Source organism: Petaurus breviceps, unplaced genomic scaffold, assembly GCF_028583685.1.
Source record: "Petaurus breviceps papuanus isolate PSGF00001 unplaced genomic scaffold, PetGlider_PUasm1.0 154, whole genome shotgun sequence".
Lineage (NCBI taxonomy): Eukaryota > Metazoa > Chordata > Mammalia > Diprotodontia > Petauridae > Petaurus > Petaurus breviceps.
Window position 1 is genome coordinate 15,932,755 of NW_027185715.1, and position 13,084 is coordinate 15,945,838.

The 13,084-nt window shown below is 42.1% G+C and overlaps 1 long non-coding RNA gene across 2 annotated transcripts in view; it reads right to left on the reverse strand.

Moving 5' to 3' along the window:
* LOC138155938 (uncharacterized) overlaps positions 1–13,084 on the reverse strand; it is a 131,569-nt gene that overhangs the window by 40,729 nt on the left and 77,756 nt on the right. The gene's annotated exons all lie outside the window — the stretch shown is intronic.

The window sequence follows — 13,084 nt, forward strand, 5'->3', positions numbered from 1 at the left end:
ACATCTTCCTAGCACTTCTCTCTTTCTGCATACACCTATTCCTACTCTCAAAATTACAAATAATCCTCATAGTACATAAAGAGTATAAATGTCTGGAGCGGCTAGGTGGCACAGTGAGTAGAGCATCAGCCCTGGAGTCAGGAGGACCTGGGTTCGGATCCTGCCTCAGACACTTGACACAAAAGTAAACTAGCCATGTGACCTTGGGCAAGTCACTTAACCCCAATTGCCCTACCCTCCCCCCTCCAAAAAGCAAAAAAAAAAAAAAAGTATAAATGTCCAATTACTTTCTGATTTCTACACTTGTGAATAATTTCCTTAAGTTGCTTTTTTCTGCTGATTTCTACTTTTAAGGATTATTTTAGGAATTGTCAATTAAAAGAGGTAAAGGAAAAACAAGCTTGGAAAGGACTTTAAAAGGTCTTTTCAGAAAAACTAGTAGGCATAATTATAAATTTTTATAATATTTTTATGTTTTTTTTTTCCTTCAGATTTCACTTTTTTAGAATTAAAGAAGCTAGCTAAGAAGAAACCTTGAGGTCCATAAATTCCAAACCATGCCTTGAACAGGAATTCCCCATATAGTGCAGTTAGGACATGAGATAGGAAGAACTAAATTTGAATTTCCACCTCAAATATAAGCTCTGTGATCCTGACATTTACTTCCCTGGGCCTCAGTTTCCTTATGTGGAAAATAAAAGGAGTGAATGTGATGACCTTTAAAACCCTTCCCTTTTTAAATCTGTGAACCAATGACTTAGGAAAATGCATTTTCCAGCCTCCATTTGAAGACTTCCAACAACGTCTTCCAATACCTCCCATAGCAGCACATTCCATGTGTGGACATATCAAATTGTTAGGATGTTTTTCCACATGTTGAACCAGCCTGTCCCTTTCTGAAACATATACATGTCTAATTCCTCTTCCAAGTGCCAATGCTTCAAATACTAAAAGGCAGTTATCATGTCCGTTGTGTCAAATCTCTTCTCTGGACTAAACATTACAAATTTATTCCACTGATGGTCTTATGGCATGGGTCATGGGCTATATCAGTTGCAGGCCTGTCAGACAGGTTTGGTTTGGAACTGGAACAAAACAAAACACTCAGGCCATCTGACAGTTAACTAAAGGAGGTTTCCTCAGTCATATCTTGGAAAGGATATTTAACAGGATTATGCCATGGATTCCATTGAGCAGAGCTTCCCTGACACTGTGAAGGACATGCTGATGTGCTGGTCAAGCGTGAGAGAGAGCCTCCCCAGTCATCCTTGTTTTGGAAGTGACTTTTATACTTAGGCCACTAGGAAGCTAGGCCAATGACTATGGCCTGAACCTTAGCTGCATGAGAAATCTAACCTGGAAGATGGTTTTGATGCTATTAAAGAAAAACTAGCGAGAGGGGCAGAGTCAAGATGGTGGAATAGAAACAGGACTTCTGTGGGGCTCTGGCTCCCACCACTTCCAATTCATGTAAAAGGTGACTCTGAACAAACTTTGGAGCTATACAACCCACAAAATGACACACAGAAGCTAACCTCCTGCTGAGGACAGCCCAGCAGGCTGGCAGGAAATGGCCAGTGCAGCGCTCTGGGAGCCAAAAACCAGCTCCCAGCAAGCCAGAGGTTTTAGTCTCAGGGCGGGATTGACCAGCCACTGGCTGGAGGGACTTCAGATCACCAGCAGCTGTGGCAGTTTCCAGAATTATCAACCCATAGATGCCAAGGACAAAGTGAGAGATCAGTGCAATGTGAACTTTGGGATCCAGTAGTTCAGGAGTGCTGTCAACCTTTATCCCTTGGAGGGAGAAGCTGCTGAGGCACCACGGCCGCCATGTGGCAGCTTCAGCTCCTGGCCTGCAGATTGTAGGGGGACCAAGCACCAGTCTGAGGGGTAATCACTTTTGCTTTAACCTGCTTGGATCTGGATTATGATCTAGGTTGGAAGTCCTGGGGTGTGTGAACAGCTTGCCAGAGTGTGTGGAGGCTTCAGAGAGGGCACCCAACTAATATCTTCAGCAGCTGAAAAAACCCCAGCATTTGGGATGAAGCTCCCCTGTCTGGTGGCAGAGTCCTACTGTGGCAAAAAGCCCAAAAGTCAAGTAATTGAGTGGCAACATGAGTAAATGAGGGAAGCAAAGCAAACAGAGCAACCCAACTATACACTCCTATTTTGGGGACAAAAAGAATCAAAGCATGGAACAGCAGGAAGACAGTGAAGTCAGAACTCCTGCATCAAAAGCTTCCAAGAAAAATACAAGCTGATTACAGGCCATAGAGGACCTTAAGAAGGATTTTGAAAAGCAAATAAGAGAAGTGGAGGAAAAATTGGGAAGAGAAATGAGAACAATGCAAGAAAATTATGAAATGAGAGTCAACAGCCTGACTGAGGAAAATAACACCTTAAAAAATAGACTAACTCAAATGGCAAAAGAGGCTCGAAAAGGCAATGAGGAGAAGAATGCCTTAAAAAGTCAAATTTGCCAGACAGAAAAAGAATCTCAAAAGCTCAATGAGAAGAATCATTCCTTCAGAATTAGACTGGAGCAAATGAATGCTAGTGACTTTATGAGAAATCAAGATACTATTAAACAGATCCAAACAAATGAAATAATAGAAGGCAATGTGAAATATCTCATTGGGAAAACCACTGATCTGGAAAATAGATCCAGGAGAGATAATTTAAAAATTATTGGACTACCTGAAAGCCATGATCAAAAAAAGAACCTAGAAACCATCCTTCAAGAAATTCTCGAGGAAAATTGCCCTGATGTTTTAAAACTGAAGGCAAAACAGAGGTGGAAAGAATCCACTGATTACCTCCTGAAAAAGATCCAAAAAAACCCCAAACTCCTAGGAATATTATAGCCAGGTTCTGGAATTCCCAGATCAAGGAGAAAATATTACAAGTGGCCAGGAAGAAACAATTTGAATATTGTGGAAACACAATCAGGATAACACAGGATCTGGCAGCTTCCACACTGAGAGATGGAAGGGCTTGGAATATGATATTCCAGAAGTCAAAGGAGCTGGGATTAAAACCAGGAATCACCTACCCAGCAAAACTGAGTATCATGTTTCAGGGGAAAATATGGTCATTCAGTGGAATAGAGGACTTTCAAGCATTCTTGATGAAAAAACCAGAGTTGAATAGAAAATTTGACATTCAGGGACAAGAAGCAAGAGAAGCATGAGAAGGTAAACAGGGAAAAGAAATCATAAGGAACTTATCAAAGCTGAACTATTTACATCCCTACATGAAAAACGATAATTGTAACTTAATGAAACTTTTCTCAGTATGAGAATAGTTGAATGGAATAGAAACATATATATATATATATATACACATACACACACACACACACACACATATATATACACATATATATGTCTATATAGGATGGTATTTGGATGTATGAATACATATGTGAATGTGTGTATATATGTGTACAGGTATACATAAATAGAGGGCACAGGACCAATTTAATAGGAAGGGATGATACTTAAAAGGTGAAATTAAGAAGTGAGAGAGGAATATAATGAGAGAGATGGGGAGAGACAGAATGGGGTAAACTATCTCATATAGAAGAGGCAAGGGGAAATGGTCACAATGGAGGGGAAGAATAGGAAGGCAAAAGGGAATGGGGCAACCTTATTCTCATTGAACTTGGCTTAAGGAGAGAATGACACACACACTAAATAGGGTATCTCACCCTACAGAAGGGAGGGGGGGAAGGGGATGAGAAGGGGGATGATGGAAGGGAGAGCAGGCTGGGAGGGAAGGGAAGTTGGAAGCACCCACTTTTGAAAAGGGACAGGATCAAAGTAGAGAATAGAACAAGTGGGAGGTGGGATAGGAGGGAGGGAAATATAGTTAGTCTTTTACAATATATCCACTATAGAAATGTTTTGCATAGCTACACATGTACAACCTATATTGAATTGCTTATCTTCCCAGTAAGGGTGGGTGACAAGGGAGGAAGGCAATGAATCTGGAAGTCAAAGCTTTAAAATCAAATGTTTAAATATATATATATATATATATATACTATTATTAATATTATTTTACACGTAACTAGGAAATAAGACATACAGGCACTGGGGCCTACTGGAAAGTTGGAGGGGGTATGGGAGAAGATATGGGAGAGAGCAGATTGGAGGAGGCTATATCCAGTGGGATCACTATTTTTGAGTGGTGGGTAGGGGAAAAATGGGGAGAAAATTTGTAACTCAAAATCTTGCAGAAATGAATGCTGTAAACTAGAAGTTAATAAAGCATTACAAAAAAAAAAAAAGAAAAACTAGCAAAACCTATGTGACCATTATGGCTCCTTCCAAACCACACCCCTTGATGGTAAGTTCTTAAAAAATTTCCAGGGAATCTTCCATCACTTCCATGATTTAGATCCAATACTGGAGAAGGCTAATCTGGAGGTGTGAGTAGCTTGGCATAGGGAGTAAGAAAAGAAGTGGTAAAAACAGAGAGATAACAACAATACCTAAAACAAACATACAATAAAGAGAAGTAATATAACAGGCCCCTGAAGCAGTGACAGCATAGGGAGCTTTGTCTTCCTCTTGAGAAAGGCTAAGTCCCTGAGGTTAACAGTCTGGTCTGTGTGGTGGGTGATGCCAACTAGTGCCAGGCACAGTGTGTCTCCCCATGGGAAGCAGTGAGGACTGGCAGAAGCAGCACCAGAATTACTGGGCTTCACTTGGTCATATCATCAGCTGCCACGGATTCAGTTATCTCTCCCGAAGATGATTCTTAAGCCCTAATCCCTCTGCTGATCTCCAGTCTCAGATCTCTGGGGGGTTTTCAGACATCTCAAGCTGGATGACCCACAGACACCTTAATCTCAATGTGTCCAAAACTGTATTCATTATCTCTCTCTGAACTCTCCCCTCTCCCAGGCTTCCCTATTACCTTTGAGGGCACCAATATCCATCCAGTCCCCTGGGCTCCCAAATTAGATGCCATCCTTGATTCCTCACCATCTCTCACCCTCCTCTGCCATATCCAACCTGTTGCCCACCTTTGCAACATCTCTCAAATACACTTCATTCTCTCCTCTGATAAAACCATCACGCTGGCGGAGGCTTTCATTGCCTCACACCTGGACTATCACGAAAGCCAGCTGGTCTGACTGCCCACCTCAGGTCTCTCCCTACTTTAATCCATCCTCCCTTCAACCACCAATGTAATTTCTGAAAGCATAAATTCAACCACATTCCCTTCCCACCCCCAACTCAATAAACTCCCGGGATTCCTTATCACCTCCAGGACCACAGACAAAAGCCTTGATCTGGGGCATTTAAAGCCCTTCATAACTTAGCCCCATCTTCTTAGTCCCTAGATGCCCTCACTTACTCTTCCATCCCATGACAATAGCCCTCATTGTTATTCTGAGAGAAACACACTCTATCTCTTGGCTCTGGACATTTTCTATAACTGTCTCCCATGGGTGGAATTCTCTCCCTCCCTGTCTCCTTCTCCAAGCTGCCCTGACTGCTTTCAAGTCCCAGCTAAAGTCCCACCTTCTGCAGGAAGCCTTCCCCAATCTCTCTGAATTCGTACGCCCCCTCTTATAATTTTATCTCCTATTTTTCCTGTAGATAGAGCCTTACTGTTCTTTATTGTGGCCTTTCTTTGCATTCCCAACCCTTACCATCATGCCTGGCACAGAAAGTGCTTTAGAAAAGCTTGTTGATTGACTGTCCCCAAATGCAAAAACAAAAAAAAAACACAATTTACATAACTTTCAGTATTCAGGGCACAAGTGTTAAAGACACATCGGCGCTGGAGTCAGGAGGCCCTGGGTTCTGATCCAGCCTCAAACACTTAAACACAAAAACTAGCCGTGTGACCTTGGGCAAGTCACTTAACCCCAATTGCCCTCCCCCCAAAAAAAGGCAAAAAAAAAAGACACATAATCAATTTGCCCTTCTTCCTCATTGTTCAATGCCCATAGACTGTTGACTATCCAATCAATCCCCCTTGGGGCAATAGGAGCTTCCTCATGGGATGCAGCCAGCACCAGCAGAAGCAGGAAGGCCACCAGGGCTCCCTTTCTCTGAATTACCCCTCCTCCCACTTAGCTGTTACTGGGACACATACTTTAGGCCAGGCCTAATGTTGGCCTCTCCTGCTGGATCACGTTCAAAATGGCAATGAAACGGGGCACTTGTACTCTGCCCATCAGGGAGCTAAAGGAAGTTTGTTCAGTCATGTCAAGTCTGAAACCAAATGATCAAAAGTCACAAGGCTAATGAAACTGCTGTTAACTCTGAAAATACCCAAGAGCTCACAAAGGTCTCCACAAGCACAGGTAACTCTAAGAAATAAAATAAAAACAAAATAGAAAAATTGGACCAACAGTGGTCACAAGCAAAAAACTGTCTTTATTCCATTGGAGGAGGAAAACTGGACACGTGTGTTGGGGCCTCCTTTAGTTAGGCCAAATCTAAACACATACTATCAGGGCCTGTGCAGTGAGCTGCAGCTTGGACAATGAGAGATAGCAGCAATAAGACTAGTCTGAATCGTAGCAGGGCCTCATGACCAGGATATGGCTCCTTCAGGGCACGTCCAAGCTCAGGGACGCCTGGTGCTACTGGGAAACAATTCCGGAAGTTTTTGTGGCAGATTTCACCCAGCGGGTGAGCAGAAAGGGTTGCTATTATGCCAAAGTGAGGGCACAGCTTGCCTTCTGCGCCTTAACTCTGGAAAATGGGTGCCAATTAATAGAAAAAGAGAGGAGTAAAAAGAAAGGAGTGGTCTCGGCATGGGAATCTTGACAGTCATATCAAAGAAATTATTGCCTTGATTCTGTTGACCACAGTTTCCCTGCCTGTGTTGGTCAAGCTTGAGAGAGAGTGCTCCATTGGCCCCCTTGCTTTGGGGGTGACTTTTGTTTAATACCACCAGGAAACTAGGACAACTCTGGAAAATGGGTGCCAACTAATAGATGAGAGGGTGGTCTTGGCATGGGGATCCTGACAGTCATATAAAAGAAAGTATTCTCAGTAGAAATATTGTATTGATTCTGTTGACCAGTTTCCCTGCCTGTGTTGGTCATGCTGCTATGTTGGTCAGCCTTGAGAGAGAGTGCTCCATTGGCCTCCTTGCTTTGGGGGTGACTTTTGTTTAATACCACCAGGAAACTATGACAAAAGGAGCTAAGAGGTGAAAAAATGTCTTGCCTGTCCAAGGGACAAGCTTGCTACCAGGGATCTATAAATATTGCTTCTCCTACATGGTTCCTAGCCCACCAGTCAGAACCTCTCCTTCCTTAGGATCCCCATAGGGGGTGGAAGGTGAACTACCAAATCTTTTTTCTTTTTTTTCTTCATGTATTTGTTTTTAGTTTTCAACATTCACTTCTATAAGATTTTGAGTTCTAAATTTCCTCCTCCTCCCTCTGCTCCTGCCTCCCCAAGATAATGTGCAATCTGATAAAAGCTATACACGTACAATCATACTAAACATATTTCTACATTAGTCAGGTTGTAAAGAAGGATTAGAACCAAAGGGGAAAACCACAAGAAAGAAGAAACAAAAAACAAAAAAAGAGAGAGAGAGAATAGTATGCTTAGATCTGCATTCAGATTCCATATTTCCTTCTCTGGATATGCATAGCATTTTCCATCATGAGCCTTTTGGAGTTGTCTTAAAACCTTACTTACATTGCCTGGGTAGAGTTATGTCTGTTAAAGGTAGTCATCACACAATGTTGCTGTTTAGTGTGTTCAACATTCTCCTGGTTCTGCTCACTTCACTTAGCATCAGTTCATGCAAATCTTTCCAGGTTTTTCTGAAATCTTCCTGTTCATCATTTCTTATGAACAATTGCATTCATACACAACAACTTGTTCAGACATTTCCCAATTGATGGGCATCCCCTCGATTTCCATTTCTTGAACACCACAAAAAGAGCTGCTATAAATATTTTTGTACATGTGGGTCTTTTTCCCATTTTTATGACCTCTTTGGGATACAAACCTAGAAGTGGTATTATGGATCAAAGGATATACACAGTTTTATAGCTCTTTGGGCATATGAACTACCAAATCTTTCCCCTTTTAGAGGCGTCAGCTGAGGAAGGGACTACCTCCATTACTCAGGGTAGGCTTAATCAATAGTCTCCATTCCCTGCCATTACCAGAGAGCAAGCTACCTCCCAACAGCCACCCCATGACCCTTAAAGCTCTTCCTAGGAAAGAGCTGTCCAGCAACATGGATGGGTCCCATCAATTGCAGATTACAGTAAGCAAAAGGTCACATTAGGCTTACCTTTTCCAGTGTCTATGGCAATGGCCACTCCCCTGAGGTCTCCATGGCTGCTTACTCTGCTTCCCCTGGGGCCTGACCATGGGCCGTCCCACTACCTGCTGCCTTTAGAACCCCCAGCACTTGTAATTACCACTAGGTTCTTCGCTGTCCATTTTGCTGGGTCTAAGTAATGTTCCTACCACCTGTATTATGCTTACCTAGCAAAGTCCCCTAATCCCATGGGCATTAGATGATGAGGTAGGCACAGTTCAGGGCCTGGAGTCAAAAAGAAATGAGTTCAAATCCAACTTCAGATATTTCCTAGCTGTTTGACCCTGGGTAAGTCACTTAATATAAAGGATACTTCTTTCCGCCTTCCTTTTTTTCTTCTTTGGCCTGAGATCTGTACCTCTGTGTCAGGAGAGCATTGATGAAGAGTGACCCATTGCTGGGATAGGATCATGCGCCTACCCAACTATGCCTGTCCAAGCACTGGTATGGGCCCTGGCACCTCCTCCCTTTTTCAGAGTCTAAGCACTGTCCCACTGGATTTGACATCAATGTGCCCCTTCTGGCTTGAGTAATGCTTCAGGCCCTGGAGGCCTGTTGAGAGTTTCAACAGTGACCCCTGTTCCAGGACCTGACCAATAACTAGGCCATGCCACTGCTGGGACCTGAGAACCACAACAATGATGCAGCCTGAGCACTGTAATGTCCCCTTCTGCCAAGTCCAGGCTCCTGCCAGGTTCTATCACACCTACAGTCTGAACACTGGCCCCCTCTGCCAGGCTGAGACCCTCTATGGAGCTGTTGTTCTCCACCTGTTCTAAGACCTGCTCTGCTAACCATCCCACAGGGGCTCTTCACTCATCCCTCAATAGAAATTCCAGAGAGAAAGAATTAGTTCACATGAAAAAGAGAAACTCTTTTTTAAAAATTGAAAACTGATGTAGTTCCTCCTTTTCTCAGCAAATCAGGTGGGTTGTCTTTGGCACTTTTGCCCACACTCCAATTCCACTACCTCCATCCCTTCCTCTGGGAAGATGTTTTCCTCTCAGATGCATCCCCCATTGCCTTGCACCAAGAAATCACACAAACTCCAATGAGCTCCCAAATGCCACATAAAATGTCCTAAGCAGTTCTTTTGGCCCAATCCTGAGACAAGCCCCCCCAAACCAGGTTTTAGGGAGTTCCCAGGCCTATCACATTAGATGGATGTGTCAGTCATTATCACTGACAATACAAAATTTATGAAAATTCAACAAAAAAAATTTTTTTTATCATTTATCATCTTTCGATATCATCTTTAGATAGTTAACTTAGTTAACTATCCAATCCAATCTCCTTGGGGCAATTGGAACTTCCTCATAGTATACAGTCAGCACCAAAGAGGGAGGCTATTCAATCAATCAATCAATCAATGAATAAACTTTTACTAAGTGCCTCCAAGGTTCTAGGCACTGTGCTAAGCCTTAAGTTTACAAAAAAAGCAAAAGTCAGTACCCTTGAAGAACTCATAATCCTTTCTCTTCTCTACGTGGTTTCTGGGTATATTTTTTCAGGAAATAGCTCCCAGTTTTTTTGCTTTTATCTTTTCAGTAAACATGCCTGTGTAAAAGCTAATTGATATTAATTAGTTATCAATGGTATTTAAAAAAATGACAGTATGATGCTAATCAGGGGTGGACAGCTAGGTGGGGCTAGAGTGCTAGTTGTGTGACCCAGGACAAGTTATTTAACCCCATTTGGCTCAGTTTCCTTATCTGTAAAATGAATTGGAGAAGAAAATAGCAAACCACTCCAGCGCCTCTGCCAAGAAAACCCCAAATGGGGTCATGGCAAACTGATTAAACAATAATAAATCAATAGTATTGGTGATAATAAGGAGAGAATAACAGTGACTGGAGATTGCAAGTGGAGGGACGACACACAAAAATAGGTGCTTCTTCTGGAAGCAGTGGCAAGACAACCCCAGGTCCTCAGAGAAGATAGTGCTTTTGGTCCTGTCAACTTGGTGCTGGCAAACAGGATCCCTGCTTCTCTCTCTCTGAAAGCTGACTTCCCATGTCCCTCATGGATGCTCTACTCAGTGACACAGGCTCAAAGGTCTCTTGGCCAATGTACTCAGCATCACAAGGGTGTCCTTTGGAGAACTGCCCTGCTGGCCTCTGCAGAAGCGTTTACTGTTTTTAAAACCTCTTTTGTTGAACTTCTATTTCAACTCCCACCTCAGCTGCCTCTGAGCACCAGTGAGCTATGCTCTCGACATCATGGCATTCTTACAAGTACATGTCATGGCATCATATTCATCCTCCAATTCCTCCTCTTGCTTCTGGCTTTAATATCTATCTTTAAAAACAAATTTTAATTGCCCTCTCTTTGGTGTTCAAATTCCTTCAGTCTCCTTTTCCCCCTTTCCACTTTTGCTATATATTATAGTCTTCTCATCCCCCCAATTCTAGAAGAGATCATTGAAATGATGGTTTGTGAGCACTCAGAAAAGGAAATGGTAATGGCTAGGAGTCCTCATCTGTTTTTGCTCAAGGGAATGCCATGTAGAGGTTAGGAATTTAGACGATGAATTTGACAAAGTGCTTCATGGTCTCCTTTTGGACACAATGAAGAGAAGATCCACAAGACAGTGAAGCAATTAGGAACTGGAAGGGACCTCAGAAGGGATCTTACCTGAACAGGTTTTCTTGGCAAAGATGCTGGAATGGTTTGCCATTTCCTTCTCCAGCTCACATTACAGATGAGGAAACTGAGGTAAACAGGATTAGGTTACTCACCCAGGGTCACATAGCTAGTGTCTGTGGCTGGATTTGAATTCAGGAAGATGTGTCTTCCTTGACTCCAGACCAGCATTCTATCTACTGTAAGACCTCAGTGGTTGAAAAACGCATTACTTCCTGACAATGTCTTGGCCAGTCAGTCAACAAGGGCCAGGCATTGTGCAAAGTGCTGGGCAAAAGAGTCTGTTCTCAAGGAGCTCAGAGTCTAAAGGAGGAGACAGTATGCAAGCACCCTTGTACAAAGCAGCTATATACAGGATAAATTAGAGATTTAAGAGAGGAAAGGCAATAGCTTTCAGAGGGGTAAAGAAAAGCATCCTGTATTAGGTGGAATTTTATCTGCAGCTTAAAGAAAGCCAGGAGGCAGAGTCTTAGAAGATAGATATTGAAGAAAGCATGGAGAGCATTGCAGATGTGGGGGATAGTCACTGAAAATGAGCAGAGTCAAGAGAAGGACAGTGTCTTTTGTTTTTTGGTTTGTTTTTTTTTTGCTTTTTTGGAGGGCAATTGGGGTTAAGTGACTTGCCCAAGGTCACATGGCTAGTTTTTGTGTTTGGTGTGCTGACTCCAGGGCCAGTGCTCTATTCACTGCACCACCTAGCCACCCCTGGACAGTGTCTTTTGGAAGGGAGAACAGAGGCAGATGGAAGTGGGTCACAGAATATATGGGAGTAAAAAAAACTGGAAAATTTGGAAGGAATCAGGTTGGGAAAAGGTTTTGAATGCTGAGTGGAGAATTTTGTATTTGATTCTAGAATAGGGAGCCACTAGGTTTATTGAATGGGGTTGGAGTGAGGGGACATGATCAGACTTGTGCTTTAGAAAGATTAATTTGAAAGATGAGTGGTAGGTAGAATGTATTGGGGAGAGACATGAGGCAGGGACACAAACATTTTAGAATAGTTCAGGTGTGGGGTAATGAGGGATCATAGCAGGGCAGTGACAGTATTAGAAGAGAGAATATATACCATTGAAAATTATGTTGACTCAGTGACCCACTGTTCCCAGGCCAATTTGTCAGTCAGAGGTTCTGTTAGGAAATGCAAGGGGAATTCAAGTCCACAGCTTTTTGCATTGTCTGTGATGCAAGGACCCAACCTCTTTTGTGGATGTTGACTTATCTATTGTCTTTACTTATCATGAAAATTCCCAATAAAAACCGGCCCCACCTTGAAGCCGTCATTGATCTCCAGTGACATGTTGTTACCTTGACCTACTTATAATAAACTTCAATTCTTTTTGCCCTCAGTTTTACCTTCTTAATCAGGGCGAAAGCCCAAATGAAGAATTTCTCTTTCAAGAATACATAAATGTTACTATAATGAATAGGAGAGTAAATTGAGTTACTCCTTCTATTTTTGGACAGCTCTAATTATTAGCAGCCTTTTCCTCATACTGAGGAATCTATCATTTTGTGATTTCCATGCATTGCTCCTAGCTCAATCTGAAGAGGCTGAAAAACCTAATCTATCCCTTCCTGATGACCTCCATTCCAATGCTTATAGATTATAAAATATTGAAAATAGAAAACATAAAATATTTCAAAGCCAAACATAAAGTAATTATTAAATGATTTTCCATTTTGCAATATCCATGCTTCAGTTCTTCTACATTATTAATAATCATTACTGATAATTATATAGGGACTACAGTTTAAGAATTGCTTTGCATATATGATCTCAAATGAAGTAAATGAAAGTTTCAAAGTTGTTAAAAATGTAAATAGATTTTGATTTCCAGCTGAGATTGTATGACTATTCGTCCCTTGTGTTGCAGAGAAGACTCCACTTGAACATAGGTTGGGAATGGGTTGGACTGCATTCCAACTCTGCAATTCTGTGATTCTCTGACCTCTTGTCTTTTATATATGCCAAACATGACTATCCTTGTCTTTCACCTGTTAAAGTTTTCTGTGATGCTCTGGCTCTGATTTGGCATTAGCCTTGAGAAAGGTGGATTTTAGTCTGTTATTTGAACCATATCTTCCTATATTACACTTTGATTCACTGGTAAATCAGTTCAAC